The sequence below is a fragment of the Tachysurus vachellii genome, chromosome 23 (genome assembly GCF_030014155.1).
Source record: "Tachysurus vachellii isolate PV-2020 chromosome 23, HZAU_Pvac_v1, whole genome shotgun sequence".
In the NCBI taxonomy this organism is placed as follows: Eukaryota; Metazoa; Chordata; class Actinopteri; order Siluriformes; family Bagridae; genus Tachysurus; species Tachysurus vachellii.
The window spans coordinates 17388929-17405404 of NC_083482.1; the positions used below are offsets into that span (position 1 = coordinate 17388929).

The following is a 16476-nucleotide window of genomic DNA, read 5'->3' on the forward strand; positions in this document are numbered from 1 at the left end:
CGACACACACTGAATACTGACGACCCAGAGGGAGAGCAAGAGGGAGAGGGAGAGAGGGAGAGAGAGAGGGAGAGAGAGAGGGAGATGGAGGAGAGACAGAGAGGGAGAGAGATAGAGAGAGAGAGAGAGAGGGAGAGAGAGAAAGAGAGAGAGAGTGAGAGGGAGATGGAGGAGAGACAGAGAGAGAGAGAGAGAGAGAGAGAGAGGGAGAGGGAGAGAGAGATGGAGGAGAGACAGAGAGAGAGAGAGAGAGAGAGAGAGAGAGAGAGAGCGAGATGGGAGAGAGAGAGAGAGAGAGAGAGAGAGAGAGAGAGAGCGAGAGGGAGATGGGGAGAGACAGAGAGGGAGGGAGAGAGAGAGGGAGGGGGAGAGGGAGGTGGAGAGAGAGGGGGGTGTTTAAGAGAGTAGGTCTCTAATAATAATAATATAATATATAATATAATATCTTCTCTATAATTATCTAATAATCTATTTTCAGTCTAAAAAGCCTGTTGTTCAGCAGCTGGACGCGACTCTGAGCTCTTCTTCTCTATACAACTCATTATATATTTAAAAAATGCTTTGTTGTTTTAATGATGTTGTTTTATGCCCAAATGAACACAAGAACTTTCAGTAGCCATAAATTTGTGACCAATAAAATATATAAATATATAATAATTATTATGAAATTTAAATTATGTTTTTAAGAAGGTTATATCTAAAATAAACTAAATATTATAAGAATAAAAATGATTCAAATGAAATGAAACAGCTTTGTGTGTGCGTGTGTGTTGGTGTGTGTGTGTGTGTGTGTGTGCATTTGTGTGTGTGTGTGCGTTTGTACAGTATGTGTGTGTGTGTGTGCGTGCGTGTGTGTGCCTGTGTGTGTGTTTGTGTGTGTGTGTGTGCGTGCGTTTGTGCGTGCATGTGTGTGAGTGTGTGCGTCTGTGTGTGTGCGTGCGTGCATGTGTGTGTGTGTGTGTGTGTGCGTGCGTGTGTGTTTGTGTGTGTTTGTGTGTGTGTGTGTTTGTATGTGTGTGTGCATTTGTATGTGTGTGTGTGTGTGTGTGTGTGAGTGTTTGTGTGTGTGCGTGCGTGTTTGTGTGTGTGCATTTGTATGTGTGTGTGCGTTTGTATGTGTGTGTGTGTGTTTGTGTGTGTGCGAGTGTTTGTGTGTGTGTGTGCGTTTGTGTGTGTGTGTGAGTGTGTGTTTGTGTGTGTGTGCGTGCGTGTGTGCATGTGTGTGCGTGCGTGTTTGTTTGTGTGTGTGTGTGTGTGCGTGCATGTGTTTGTGTGTGTGGGTGCGTGTGTGTGTGTGTTGATTCTGTTCACAGTCATGTGTCTGCAGTAACAAAAACTATTGCACGTAAATAAAACTCTCTCCTTTCTCGTCATTTCACGTTGACATTTTTTTATTCTCTTTCTTCCACTCAGATGCGAGACACAAAGCGAGTGCCGAGCTGCACACCTCTAAACAACTTTAGAAAGACCTTGAGAGAGAAAGTGAGTCAGCATTCTGGGTTTTTATTTTTTATTTTTTTTTATTCTTAATGATAGCGCTCTGTCCATCTGTCTCCTGCTGAGGGGAAAACTGGAGCCCGAGCCCCATAAACACCTTCAAGGACGCGGGTTCATCATTTTGACCTGCTGTTGATTATAGAACAGGAAGAAAGGAGGCGAGGCGAGTCGAGTCTGCCGCTGCTCTCCTGCACACAGCTCAGGCTGTACAATAAAACAGGAAGCTCTAATCTCTGGGTTTTCTGTCAGAAATGAGCTTAAGGTAAAAATTAAAGCATTGTTTAATCTGTTTGTAGAAAATCTTTTCAGTTCTTTATGTGAGAGATGAATGAATACAATCTGGCAACCCTGAATGCAACAATTCAGAAAAGATGTAAAAGTATTTAAAAAATTAAAATGTTCTCTATAATAATACAGAATCAGGGCTTTATGTAGAAAATAAACTTCAGATTATTTTAAATTAACAAAGAATTAACTGGAAAAACGTATTAGATCAGATCATTCACACGCTAACCCTGGATTGGAATTCTGTTTATGTCTTAAATAAACGTCAAAAGAAATTCTTCAGTGAACTGAACCAAATTGAATCATTTGTCATTTTTCTAATTGAAAAACAATGAATCGAATTGAATCAGTTCACTGAACATTAGTGTCAAATGATTTTAGCTAACTGAGACTTAGCATGCTAACTAAGCTAATTGTTTAGTGATGAAAAGTGATGAAGGAGGATTAGGAGTCTATTTATCAATGATGGAGACCGACTGTATAAAGTGAACTCCATCAAGAGCTTTGAAAGTCAAAGTGTTCTTGATTAGATTGGATAAAAGAATCCAACGTAATAGGGCTAAAATTATGTAAATGTTCAAATGAAACCCCTTTGTCACACACATCCTCACCCAGTTCCACAGAGAGCCTTTTCAACCATCCGTCAGCTTTCGGGTCAGTAATCACACTTCAGATTGTGCTTCAGTAACCTGAAAATAGTAGAACTGAAAGGGGAACTTCTCGCTCTTTGAGTTGTTTAGCATGACGGTCGTGAAAACCCGTTTGCTTTGTGTAAAGGACGAACGGCGTGAACGGCATGCTGCACTAAAGCAGGTGGCCTTTAGTTTCAGGGCGTCATTATTAGCCCCTTTCTGACCCTTACTGCCCTTCAGGCCTCTCAGCAGGGGCAGTTTTCTCCATCACAGGTTTACGACGTTGCACTAAAAGCCCTCCTTGTTCTCCAGTTGTACCTTTGTAATGCTAACGCTGGCTAGGCAAATGAGGAAGAGAATCAGTACGGACAGCCACAACAACAACAACAACAACAACAACAACAACATCAAACTCTGCTAAAGCTACAGCAGTGATTCGAATGAAATCCTGCTCATGATATCGTCAGGACGCCACAACGTTTAAAAACAGAGCTAACGTTTGAGGCACTGAATCGAACGTTTTAATGAATCATTTACAAACTGTAAACCGGTGAATCAGTGAACTAACTCGATTCATTTGATTCGCTGACAGAAAGATTCACATTCACTTTAGACCACAGTGCATGTGAAAAGAAAATTTGCACTAATTCTCTTTCCACGTGTTTAAAGCCGTTCGAGGAGCTAACAGAAGAATCCGTCTCTCCGTCTCTCAGAACTTTAAATAAAGGCACAACGTCGTCTGTTTTTCTACGGACGCCGAATTCAGTCATGACACAAACCGGGTCTGACAGTTTGCTCTAAACAGAGTGGGCGAGCAGACGGAGGAGAAACACAATCCCTTTCTTATGGTTTGTTTACTCCTTTAGCTACAGTTTTTTTTTTTTGCAGGAGATGAGACTCAGACACTTTGAAAAACTTTTTTTCATCTATTCTCGTGGGGTTAAACGGTGGCCTTTCTGCGCCTCTCGTATGTGAAGCGGAGATGTGAATCCGCCATTGTGGAGGCCTGATAAAGAGATTAGGATGGAGTGAAAGGAGGCAGGGACAGCGTCTCCTCGCATCTGAGACTCGCAGGCTGAAAGAGCCATTGTGAAGCCGCTACACATCCTGCCTTCCCAGAGCACTCGACAAGCAAAAACAGCGAATTCCTGTGTCAAACAAAACCTGCCTTGTCTAACCCAAAGGTTTATCGGCCTCATTTACAAAACGCTTGCCTTTGTGACCCAAAGCGCTTCCCATTAGCAGCTACGAGGAGCAGAACTAAATAAATTATTCGCCCTTTCTTTTTTTTTTTCCTTTTAATCCAAAGAGAAAATGACACAAAAAAAATGTTTTTCATTTTTTTTTCTTTGCTGAAATTAAACTATGAAAAGGTTTTATTCTCTCGTGCTTGCCAAAAAGATTCAATAAAACAGCAGCTGTTCAGTTTTTATCCCTCTTTTTTATCATTCACCTTTATTGATTTAGCAGGAAAATTCCTCTACAGAGAATAAAGTTTTTATATAAAATCAATCAGCAGCATCAATGAGTTTTAATAACGTGTTAATAGATACAGACGGAGCGCAGGATAAAAAGTTGAATATGAAAATAAAGCAAGAGAAAGAGAATCATTTGCATACCTATTCAAGTTTAATGGACCCTGGTGAAGGAAAAATGAACTCATCATGATCATCTGTGCTTCTATCCGGAGTAAACAAACTCCTGATTGGTTCGCTGTGTGATTTATAAATCATTCAGATCAGATCCAGAGTTCAGCTCTAATATGTTCGTGAATTTCTTTGAAAGCTCCAGAAAGAAACTGATCCAGCAGAAAATGGGACCAACTCTCTCTCTCTATCTCTCTCTCTCTCTCTCTCTCTCTCTCTCTTTCTCTCTCTCTGTCTCTCTCTCTCTCTCTGTCTCGCTTTCTCTCTCTCTCTCTCTCTCACTCTCTCACACACTCTCTCTCTCTCTCTCTCTCTCTCTCTCCCTCCCTCCACTCATCTATTCTACATATTCACTTCTCTCTTTTGCTTTTTTTCCTATAAACTGAAGACAGAGGTCAAGCCGTTTTGCCTTCCAGGCTTTTTTCCCTCCCCAGGTTGTAATTAGCCCTGCTCCGTATTCAGTGTTGACAAAGCAGTGCCGGTGTTCGATTTAAACCTTTCATTATCTCAGAGCCAAAAGGCCACCATTGTGCAGCAGCTCTTTAGAAACGAAAGCCCATCAGATGGTCAGCAGAATAAAACCCAGCCCTGTTTCTCACAATCCTTTGTATTGGCTGAAGGATTAGAGCCATGAATACTATAATCTTACAAAACCACAGCGTTCAGTGAGACACACAGTGAGCTGTGTGAAGTCCACAATCTGGAGTCAGGAGCGTTTTATTCCTCTTACACCTCAGAAACGAGCCACAGTAAAAACTAATAGATATTTAATGTTGGTGAAACGACTCAGTTCCTGTTGTCACTAACGTTATAGCAGCTATAAAGTGTGCTTAAAGTTATTCTCACTCATCTCTCATCTCACTCATCTTCTACCGCTTATCCGAACTACCTCGGGTCACGGGGAGCCTGTGCCTATCTCAGACGTCATCGGGCATCAAGGCAGGATACACCCTGGACGGAGTGCCAACCCATCACAGGGCACACACACACACACACACACACACACACACACACACACTCTCTCATTCACTCACACAATCACACACTACGGACAATTTTCCAGAGATGCCAATCAACCTACCATGCATGTCTTTGGACCGGGGGAGGAAACCGGAGTACCCGGAGGAAACCCCCGAGGCACGGGGAGAACATGCAAACTCCACACACACAAGGTGGAGGTGGGAATCGAACCCCCAACCCTGGAGGTGTGAGGCGAACGTGCTAACCACTAAGACACCGTCACCCCGCTTCAAGTTATTAAGACCACAGAATCTAACTGTTCAAATTGAAACTTTGCAAACAGAAACTGCAAAGAAGTGTAAAGTCCTGAAGATGTGGAAAACTGACACTGGAAACTCCTTCAACACGTCACACACATACACACACACACACTTTCTCTGGATACCTTTTTCCACACTTGTGCAGTAAATTCTAGTTTTGATCATAAATTTATTGAATTCTAATCTTACTCTATATTTATTTATATATTTATATTTATATATATTTATTTATTTACTCTATATTATAGTAAATTTTGGATACAGTCTGTGCACAAGGTAAAGGTCTTAAAACTGTGATAGGACTTTGTTGTATCGTAACCCTGGCAACTCATTAGACCTGATTATGTTACTCTGAATATCACGAGCTGATGTTTCTGGTGATGTTCGTACATACACTACATACACATCGAACATAGTTTGGGATCCTTATGTGTGTTTGAAGGTCTGAACCTGTGACTCTGTCGAACATCTGAGGAACATTTCCACTTTTTTTCCTGGATGAAAATATACCTTTTACACACATAAATACAGTTTTCTAGATTTCATCTGAATCGGTCGACTCCTTTTAACTCCTCTCTTTTAGATGTTTTCATTTAGCTCATCTTATCCACAAATTATGAATTGAACATCTGGAACATCAGGAGCCCTCAGTACAGCTACTGCTGCTGAGGAAGGAGGAGAGAGTGAAGGCCTGGGGTGAAGATGAACTAAGAGATGAAGAGGATGAAGAAGAATGTGTGTGTGTGTGTGTGTGTGTGTGTGTGTGTGTGTGTGTGTGTGTTGTGAAGAGAAAAGTTCAGCCTGCTCTCCTTGCGGCCTGCGTGACATTTACAGCGCCTGTTTGTAGGAGAGAAGCTGGATGAAGCTTTTGACCTTCCCTTCATTACACACCCGGCCGACGGTCTGCTGCATGAAATATTGAGAAGGAAAACACGACGGAGAGAAAGTGACAGAGATCTACTGACTCACAAAAGTCACGCTATTGAGTTGCTGAGCCGAGGTTCACCAAGACGCCGGCGCCGTCTGTAACCTGTAACATTGATCTGATTTACACCACATCGTCATAAACATCTTAATAAACTGGGATTTTGTGACGAGATGTCGATTTAACCTTTATTTTATTTACAGAGTCTCCAGAGTCAGTGCTCGGTTCTGCTGGGTTTTGTACTAACTTGTAGAGAGAGAATAAAATTTGCCTGCTGATGGAACCAGTGTTTATAGCTTCTATAAAGGAAATGAGATCAGGAACTATCTCATATCACTGAGATCTAATATCTCAGATCTAACACCTCAGATCTAATATCTCAGATCTAATATCTCAAATCTAACACCTCAGATCTAACACCTCAGATCTAATATCTCAAATCTAACACCTCAGATCTAATATCTCAAATCTAACACCTCAGATCTAACACCTCAGATCTAATATCTCAGATCTAATATCTCAGATTTAACACCTCATATCTAATATCTCAAATCTAACACCTCAGATCTAATATCTCAAATCTAACACCTCAGATCTAATATCTCAAATCTAACACCTCAGATCTAATATCTCAAATCTAACACCTCAGATCTAATATCTCAGATCTAATATATCAAATCTAACACCTCAGATCTAACACCTCAGATCTAATATCTCAAATCTAACACCTCAGATCTAATATCTCAAATCTAACACCTCAGATCTAATATCTCAAATCTAACACCTCAGATCTAATATCTCAAATCTAACACCTCAGATCTAATATCTCAGATTTAACACCTCAGATCTAATTTCCAACAGCTTCCTGATATTCCTCACTCCTTGTAAGGGTTGATCAGTGTTTATTAGACCCTCCACCTCTATGAAGATCAGGGTTTCCCGCAGCACTTTTCAGTTCGGGCGGCCCGCCTAAACTGGGAAACCCTACTGCCTTAACTAGGTCGCCAAAAAAAAAAAAATTCCGCTGCACAAAAGGCCGCCTGCGGGAAACCCTGAAGATGAATAAAACCTTAAGTCTTGAGACGTATCTTAAGGTGTATTTTTTTCTTTGCTGTTTTATAACCATCATTATGTGTGGAACAGATGTGCTGTTATATGTATTTCCAATATTCAGGTAGTATAATATTATATTTTTCTATAATTATCGAGCACTTTGGGACATTTGGGTGGTTTTTAACATTTTTCCCCAGAACCAAAAGAATGGCGTTTGTTTGTCTCGTGTCCGTGTTAATGACTGAACGTCTTTATCACGTCTCACTCCACAGTGGTGTTAATATGAAGCTCATATGAAAGTTGACACTCAGGACTTTAAGAGTTTGTTTAATCACTATTTCTGTTTTTCTCTACAATACTAGAGGTGATATGTTCATGAGGTGATAGAAATGTTTGTATGTTCAGAGTAAACGTTGATATCAAACCTGTTTCTGCTCTCTGAGATGCTCTGAGTGTTTGTTCATCTAAAAAGCACTCAGATTTCTCTTCAACACTAAAATTCAGTATAAGATCATCAACACACTGAAAGAACAACATGACTCATTTTAGATCAGACTCACAGACAAAACATCAGACGATTCTTTATACCGAGAGAAAACGTCCTAAGAGACGGAACAGAGACTCAGAGTGCTGGTAAAAAGGGTTAAAGTGTTTTTTTTAATAAATAAATCTGGCTTTAAACATTACGTAGCTATAAATGGATAAATATCAGAGGTCTGCTGTGGAGTCAGAGGAATAAACACTTAGGGTCATGTGATTGTAGGAGAGTAATCATCCTCAGCGCTGTAACACTATCTCTCTCTGCTTCATGATTATTTTGTGTTTAATTCTCATTAGTATTGAGCTACACGATACAGTCGCTTGATTATGATGAGGGTCCAGGCAATCACCGACACGTCAGCGAGCAGATAAATAGCGAGCATCTGGCGGTGCGATCATCCTTCTTCATCTTCTTCCTTTTTTTTCTTCTCATTTGTGTCATTTCACAGGTTGCTGAAGCAACATGCAAATATTTGAAGAGTAAAATATTGTGATTAACATCGTCCCTCGGAACGTTCCGGAATTACACGGAAACACGTGTCACTGGAAATTAAAACAAGACAGATTTTGATTCATGGTGCTTCGTGTGTCTTTTTTTTTTTTTTTCTTTTTTTTTTTTTTTTTACCTCTTTTGCTCTTTCAGCTGCATCCACTTCATAATTAGGCTTCAGATAGAAGAGCGAACACGCAGGTGAAAGACGAATAAAAAAAGCAATTCGTCTAAAGCTGGAGCTTTTTAGTGCGCTCCGTGTTTGTTACCAAACATCGGCTGATAATTGGCAAATCCCGTGCACTTTATTGTATTTGCATTGTGTTGCGCTGAGAATGAAATACAAGAGCACTAGTTAGAGATGTTTCCATCTTCTGTCTCCCACCAGGTGGATCCTGAGCTGCAGAAGCGCTCTTGTCTCTTTATTAGCCCTTAAAACATCAGAGTTTTAGACGCGAGGCAGATCGTAAGGAGAAGACGGATCACCGTGCGACTGCAGTCTGTGAAACGTTGCCAACATGATTAAAGGAAGTGTGCGTTCCTTCACAAAGAAAGAAAAAGAACCTTTGTTAAGGATGTTTGTGGAAAAAAAACCCTTCCACGAGTTGAACGTTTCGTCTCTCGAGGACTCGTAGCATTTTATTTCATCCAAAAAAGTTCCCTCGATTCCACTTTGTTATTTCAATTAGAAAAAAGCTATGGATGATTTCAGAAAATAAAAACAAGAGATAAAGAGCTTGTGGTTTGTCTCTGGACGTGTCGGTGCTTCACACAAAACAATGAAGAACTTCACTGTGTGTTTCGGGGGAAATAAAGATAATTAATGAACTCAGGAGCACGTGGTTATTGAGTAGGGATTAATAATCCCTGAGAATTAGGCAGTAATTACACGTTTTACCCATTTTTCTGAGATGCCACTTCCTGTTCCTGTTGGTACTTACGTTAGAGCAGCGATAAACACTCTTTACCTCAGCAGCCTCTCTCATGTTACCATAGAAACCACAAAGAAGTGTAAACTCTTCTGTCCTGAAGATGTGGACAAAGTTCAAGTTCAAGCTTCACGTCTGAATGATACACGGAGCTCACACTGGAGACTCCTTCACTACATCGCGTACACACACACACACACACACCTCCTTAAACAAACTTCACCATATTAGGTTTAGGTTGATCTTCAACACTTTTTGACCAATCAGAATCCAGAATATAAGAAACAGAGAAGCTCTGTGATTGAGATGGTGTCTTATCCAGTTATGGTTTCATCTCTTGTTATGGTTTGTTTGTTGTGGATCCTGATCTGTAGAAGGATTCTCAAGGCTTTATTAGTCTCAAACATCAGATTTCTTCATGCAATGCGTTTGGTGAATGAGGTGAAACAGCACATGGATGCAGTCTGTGCAGCACAGATAAAGCCTAAAAGATATCTCACTCTCAGGAGGACAAACAGAGCCCTAGTTAGAGTTCTCCACATCTTCCTGCTCCTCCTTAGTGGACACTGTGATGATGAAGGTTTCTTCTTGCTTCTTATTGCTTTATTAATCCCAAGGCGAGAGGTTTTGTCTCCGGGAGACTGGGAAGCCTTAGAGACGTCTCCGTCTGCAAATCTGACAAACAGATGAAGCTGCGTCTGATTTCAGAGATTAAGCAAATAACACGACAGGCCTAGTCAGGGTCGCTTACATCTTCATCTTCACATCAAGTGGAAGCTGTGATGAACTTCTCGTCTCTCTTCATGAGAGTTTTACAAAATGATAACAGACATCTGAGACCCAGACCAGGCTGTAGGAGATTTGGGGGAAAAAAATAAGAGTTATGTTTTTCTTCAAGGAATAAAGAACCCCAGTGAGGTTTTACTGCATCATCAGGCTCCTGCCAAGGTGGGCGATGTGATGAAGAAGGTTTTTATCACTTTATTCTTCCAGAAATTCACCAGGAAGCTGAAAAACCTCAGAGACATCACTGGAGGGGAACATGACAAACAGACGAGATTAAAAAGAGCCCTAGTTAGGGTCCGTATGCGTCATCCAAACCCTCTCAGGTGGATGAAGAAGGTTCCTTATTGTGTTTTTAGCCCAAACATGACAGAGATTCTCACTAGGAACTCAAAAGCCTGAGCAAATATGACAACCAGGCGAGTCTACGTCTGATTCAGAGATTAAAGAGAGCAAAAGAGATCAAGTTGGAGTTTATTCATATCTGCACGGCCCTACAGGTGGATGCTGCGATGAAGAGGCTTTTTTATTATTATTATAATTATTTCTTATAGCTTTATTAATCCCAGCATGAGAGACAGCTAAAAAGCCTGGGAGGCTTCACCATCAGCAAATATGAAAAACAGATGAGATTAAAAGGATAAGAAGAGGCGTAGTTGGGAGCGTTCACCTCACTGAGCTCTCGTCAGGATCCACGTCGCTCTATCGGTCTGGAACATTAGAGCTTTAATGCATAAGGCAGCTCGAAACCACAATAAGAGACGTCGTGGCGTGAAGCTCCGATAATTAAACAAATGTGACAAACAGACGCAGCTGTGGGAGAGTTTCAGAGATTAAACAGATAACAGGACAAAAGAGCTCTTGTTAGGGTTGTTTGTATCTCTGAAATCTCATCAGGTGAAGAAGATCTCGTGTTGTTTATTAGCGCAGGTGATTTGATTATCCAGACGACGCTGAGGGCCATTTCAGAAATTAACAAAGAAAGTAGTTCACTTCCTGTTGACACAAAAGGGCCTTTGTTAGGGTTTGTGTATGTATTTAAATTCCCAGTAGGTGAACCTCGTGCTCCTGACGGCCTCGTAACGTTTTATTAGCGCCATGCTACAGCATTTCCAGAAGATTCTACAGCTTTATAAACACAGAGCAGGCTGTGAGTGTGTGACTGTGTAAATGCACACACACACACACACACACACACACACACACACACACAAAGAGGAACATGTTTATAAAAGTAGTGCACTTCCAGTCAGAATAAAATGACCCTTGAATCTGGGTTTATTTTATAAGCCCCAAATTGTGAGGTTTTGCCAAATAATTAAGCAAATCATTTGGCTGAATGGTTCAGCGTTGAGTTAGTGCACTCCTGCAGGTGATTACGGTGCTACACAAAGCTCTCCTATTTATTTTATTAGTCCCCGACATCAGAGTTTTATGTGCGAGGCTTTTATACGATGTGGTTTGTAGCGTGTTGTTCAGGAGGCCGGAGTCGCCAGTCGGAGAAGCCGGCAATTAGCTTTATTGCAGATTAACAGAGGGAGTAATGGAGCATGTCATTAGGGATCAACGTGTCCTCCTCCCTCCTCCTCCTTCCTCCTCCTCCTTTTCCTCCTCATCGTCATCATCCACTCAAGGAAAAAGAAAGAAGTGCTGCAGTAAACTGTAAAAGCAGCTCCGGACAAAAGTGCAGTTAAACAGCGGACTGTAAGCGATCAGTAACCACAGACACGCGCAGGGTTCAGTTCGTCTGACTGATTAGACTGATGTGTAGATCTGTGACATGTCTGTGACATGTCTGTGACATGTCTGCTCACTTAAACGTATATCGTCGCTGTCGGGCGGAAACCTCGTATGTCCAAATTTGGTCAATTTCATATTTTTTCACATATCGATGCTATTGGTCAGTCCCCACGTGGGTCTGTTATTTTTACAAGTTATTAACCAATCTAAAGTCTTGAAAATAGCTTGAGCGCAAATCTCATAACTCCATTGGACACTTCAACTGTCCACCTCTTCCTCACTCCGTGGGAGAGCTTCACGTCATATTTCTCCTCAAGAAGAGTCGCAACGAATCAACACGTCTTCTGAGGTAAATGTCTTCAAAACACTGGGCTCAAAGAAAAAAAATCTTGACCCCCGCTAGTTCTGGTGCTCATCTGAGGACAGGAATTTAGCGCAAGACAATCCACTGTAACGCGGACTAAACCCTGTGTACTGCAGATAAGGTACGGCGTTTTTTTAATTTCCTGAAAAGTAACGGTTTTGGAGATACGAGGATTCCGTCTGACAACGACGATATATTCGATCCTGATCGATTCCTAATCACCTGCAATATCGTGTATAAGGAGTAATCAAGTAGAGCCTGATTCTAATCGGTTACCATGGAAGAAAGTAACCTACAGCACACGCCACACTACAGACGTTACTGTTTATACACCAACAATGGACTTTAAAGGTTTTCTGATATTTAAATCAACTGAAAAACAATGAACAAAAAGTTGTAAGTTATGCCAGTGGTCAACGTTACACCCCAGGCTTCATGTTAGCTTTATTAGCAGTGAATGCTAACTGTGCTACATACAAACACTCACCAGATTCACCGCTGTGTACATCCAGTATACAAACTACATGTCTTTACAGTTTATCTGTATATCTGTAGATTTTCTCATTTTTGTTAAACACAAATGATCCAATAGCAGCTGCATTAAGTGGAAGTTAAATAGTGAATCTATAAGTTCGACTTCATTCATGATTAGTTCATTCACATTTACAAAATAGTGTGTGTGTGTGTGTGTGTGTGTGTAAGTGAATTGTGTGAAACAGTGTACAGGTCAGTATGAGTCCCATCGCATCCATGACACTAGAATAAGACCAAGAAGAAGAAGCACAATAATAACACACTGTGCTGGACTCCACTGTACGCTCTCTGTTCAATTCTCTCTTATATTTTCTCAGGAAATGGAAACCATGGTGATCTCATGGTCTGATACCGTGGCCTGCATTTATTCAGCCTCTTATAGCACATCATTAAAGCAAGAGAAAGAAAAAAGAGACATAGCAGCTCAGTGGATGAACGCCAAGGAACAAATGATGCCATTATTCAAGTCGAGGAGGAAAAATGTGTGTTCTGGTGTTTAAATACTAATAGAGTTTAATACCACGGAGCCACCGGAGGACGTGTGACGCCGGAGCGGACTACAGACAGTCTGTAAGTTTAGGATGTGTGGAGATTGTGAGACGCTGCTCTTAAACAGAACTGGGTTCCTCACATGGAGTTTATCTCAGAAACACAAACACTACACAGAAAACACCACAACAGACCTTTATCACTGCTCATGCAGCGTCCATGTAATAAACTGAGGATTGTTAAAAATAAAAATTCAAGATTGTTCGCTGTACGTCTACATACACAACATCTACACATGAACACACGAGCAACAGATCAAACCATCGACGAGGCCATATTACGGCTGAGGATCAATAACATACAGGGAGTTTTTTTATAAATATAAATTACACAATCACCTCTAATACACAAACCTTACTGATCTTTATTCTTTACTACTTTTGTTTTGTATTGTTTGTTTTCTTGGGTATGTTCTGGGTTTTTATTTTATTTATGAATTCTATCCTGTAACATTAACGTGTATGAATAAATTCTTTACAGCAGCAGCAGAGCTTAAGACACACACACACACACACACACACACACACACACACAAACACACACACACATGCACACAGCATCAATAAATGTAAATATATATGTACTGTACAGTAATTTGTGTGCAGAGATAATAAACACACGAGATGAAAGACATTTTTCTTGTCCAGAATGTCACAACAATCTGCGCAGCAGACTTCAGCTGCTCCACACACACACACACACACACACACACACACACACACACACACACAAACACATATACGTATGTATATATATCTGCAGCATGCTGTGGTGTGAAACTTCTCATCTCAGGTAAAATATTTGCACACGATGCGAGCGATGCGTGTTCTCCGGTTCCTCGGCCCTGTTCCGGTTCCCTGAAGGCCTCTGCTTTCTTTTCTAAAGGTCACTGGGACCTGGGATTCTCCAGCGCTCTGTATTAAAGATTATTAGTGGGCGAGTCGAGACGATATTTTAATGACCACATTAAGGGAGGAGGGAAAAAATCCATCAAGCTCCTGAAATAAGCCCAGGTGCTCGAGAACGAGTGAAACAGGATTTAGCTAAAGGACACGGTATTAAAGAACAGATGTGGCTGATGGAGTGTGTGTGTGTGTGTGTGTGTGTGTGTGTGTGTTACTGTGTCAGTAGTGTGTGCAGAACACAGATGTACACAATAAAACTTTCATAAACCATCTGACGTTGCACTGCGTTTTGTCTGAGATGAAAAAGTGCTTTATTAGCAGTTCTGGAATGTATCCATCAGTGAAGCGCTAATTTTCTTTTTCCTGAACACACGCTAGCGTTCAAACACTCTGATTGTTCAGGTAAATGTTCCTTCCTCCATGTTGAATGTCTGAGTTTTACATTACAGCTCATAGTGTAAAGGACAGTTGGGTCCTAAAGGCTTCCTCATTTTATTCTTCAACATTAAACATATTACTACTTCATTTACACAACGAACGTTGGCTTAAAAATCGTTAGCTTAAAATCTCCATGATCTTTTTTAAATGATTAGCAAAAGCTTAGCAATACATACTGTAGCTGTTAACTATCTAGTGATTAGAAAAAATAGCAAAAGAAATAAAATAGAAGTGTCTGTTTTTCCAGCAGCTTTGAACCTCATTGAGTTCTGAACCGACGTGTTAAATGTTAAATCTGATGCTAATGATGAACTAACATCACGCTAGCATTATATATGGCTATAAATCTTGAATTGTATTAGCTTAGCGAACAGTATGGCGGTACAGTACAGCACTCTATGAGGTTTCGTTAAAAAACCTCACTAAATAAGATGAATTTAAGATTTTTCTTTTTTTATAAAGCTGATTTGATTTAATCAAAATGTCATTATTTTATTCGTAAATTTAAATAGTTTATAAATAGTTAGCATACAAATACCTCGCAAACTGTGATACCTAGCAAAGAGCCACACTGTCCGATGGCAAATAAGCTCTGATTAGTGGTTTATAGTCAACTTATTAATTTGTATGTTTTTTTTTTTTTTAGATTTTGTAACTTTTTTTACTCTTTAGTGTAGCTTTCTATTCGCAGCAGAAATCATGCTAGTTTGTTCACGAGCTCTCAGGCCAGGTTTTAAAAGGAAAGCAGTATGATAATATACATTTTGATCAAAGTGTGAGCCTGACATTTCTGGGAGGGAGAAAAGCCCAGTGCTGATTTAACAGCGTGCGCTTTGACGTGGACCTTTTCAAAATCTGCTGCAGGTTAAAATATATAAATGAGCTGTGAGGACTGTGAGTATATCATCCAGTCCAGAGCTCGACTTCACTCCCAAAGTCAGAGCCAGAGAAGGATTTAACCTTTTAGCTGCAGAGTTATGTGTGCTAACACACACACACACACACACACACACACCTTTACAGGTTCCTACACTTGTGACAGGATGTAAATCTCTGAAGAATCGGTTGCTGATTTATTTTAAGTTAACATCTTATAAATAACGGTACATGAGACAACGAATGAACCTTGTGTAAATATCACGTGTGAAAAAAGTACATTATGTAACAAATCATTTGAAAATAAGTGACTCATGCATCATGAAAAGAATCAAATCACGAATCATTTAAAAAAAAAGTGAAAATAAAAGATTCATGAATCATGTAACAAATCATATAAATGAATAAATAAATGAATGAATAAAAATAAATGAATGCTTTGTGTCTAAAAACCACAGGTATAAATGTAGATATGAATCTATGAATCTATGACTCGAGTGAATCATGTGAATCATATAAGTCATATGAATATTCTGAACACAAGAGCAGTAAAAAGCAACATCATTTAGAGCACGGTTAATTGCGTGTGATTGAGCCGAGCGCCTACGCCGTGATCAGTTCACTGATCGCTTTGAATAAACGGAGCTACGACTCGGTGTCAAGTGCATTATTAATAATTCCTCTGAGGAAAATTAAAACGTTAAATTTCGAACGATCCGTCCTCCCACTCTCATGGCTTTTACACGTTGCACGAAGGCCTAAACACAAATTAACTCCCCGTGCTGGTGAGCATAAAAGCTGTCTGACTAAACCTCAGCAGGATAAAGAAAATCCATTAGCAGCCATGAAAATATTCAGAGGCACACGGAATATGATGAAGAGTCAAGAAAGGGGAGCTCGGTGTTTTTGCCAAAGCAGATGGAGAGAGTCAGAATTATTAATCTGACAGACAGACAGACAGAGGGAGAGAGAGAGCGAGAGAGAGAGAGAGAGAGAGAGAGAGAGAGAGA

At 40.4% G+C, this 16476-nt stretch overlaps 1 protein-coding gene across 2 annotated transcripts in view; it reads right to left on the reverse strand.

The window, feature by feature from the left end:
* cdh11 (cadherin 11, type 2, OB-cadherin (osteoblast)) overlaps positions 1–16476 on the reverse strand; it is a 78722-nt gene that overhangs the window by 57378 nt on the left and 4868 nt on the right. Inside the window, exon 1 of one of the 2 annotated variants that reach the window (XM_060859347.1) lies at positions 4034–4154. The exons of the other annotated variant lie outside the window; for it this stretch is intronic. The gene's annotated coding sequence lies outside the window, so the exon portion shown is untranslated. Of the gene's footprint in view, positions 1–4033; positions 4155–16476 lie in introns of those variants that run through there. 2 annotated transcript variants of the gene reach the window in all.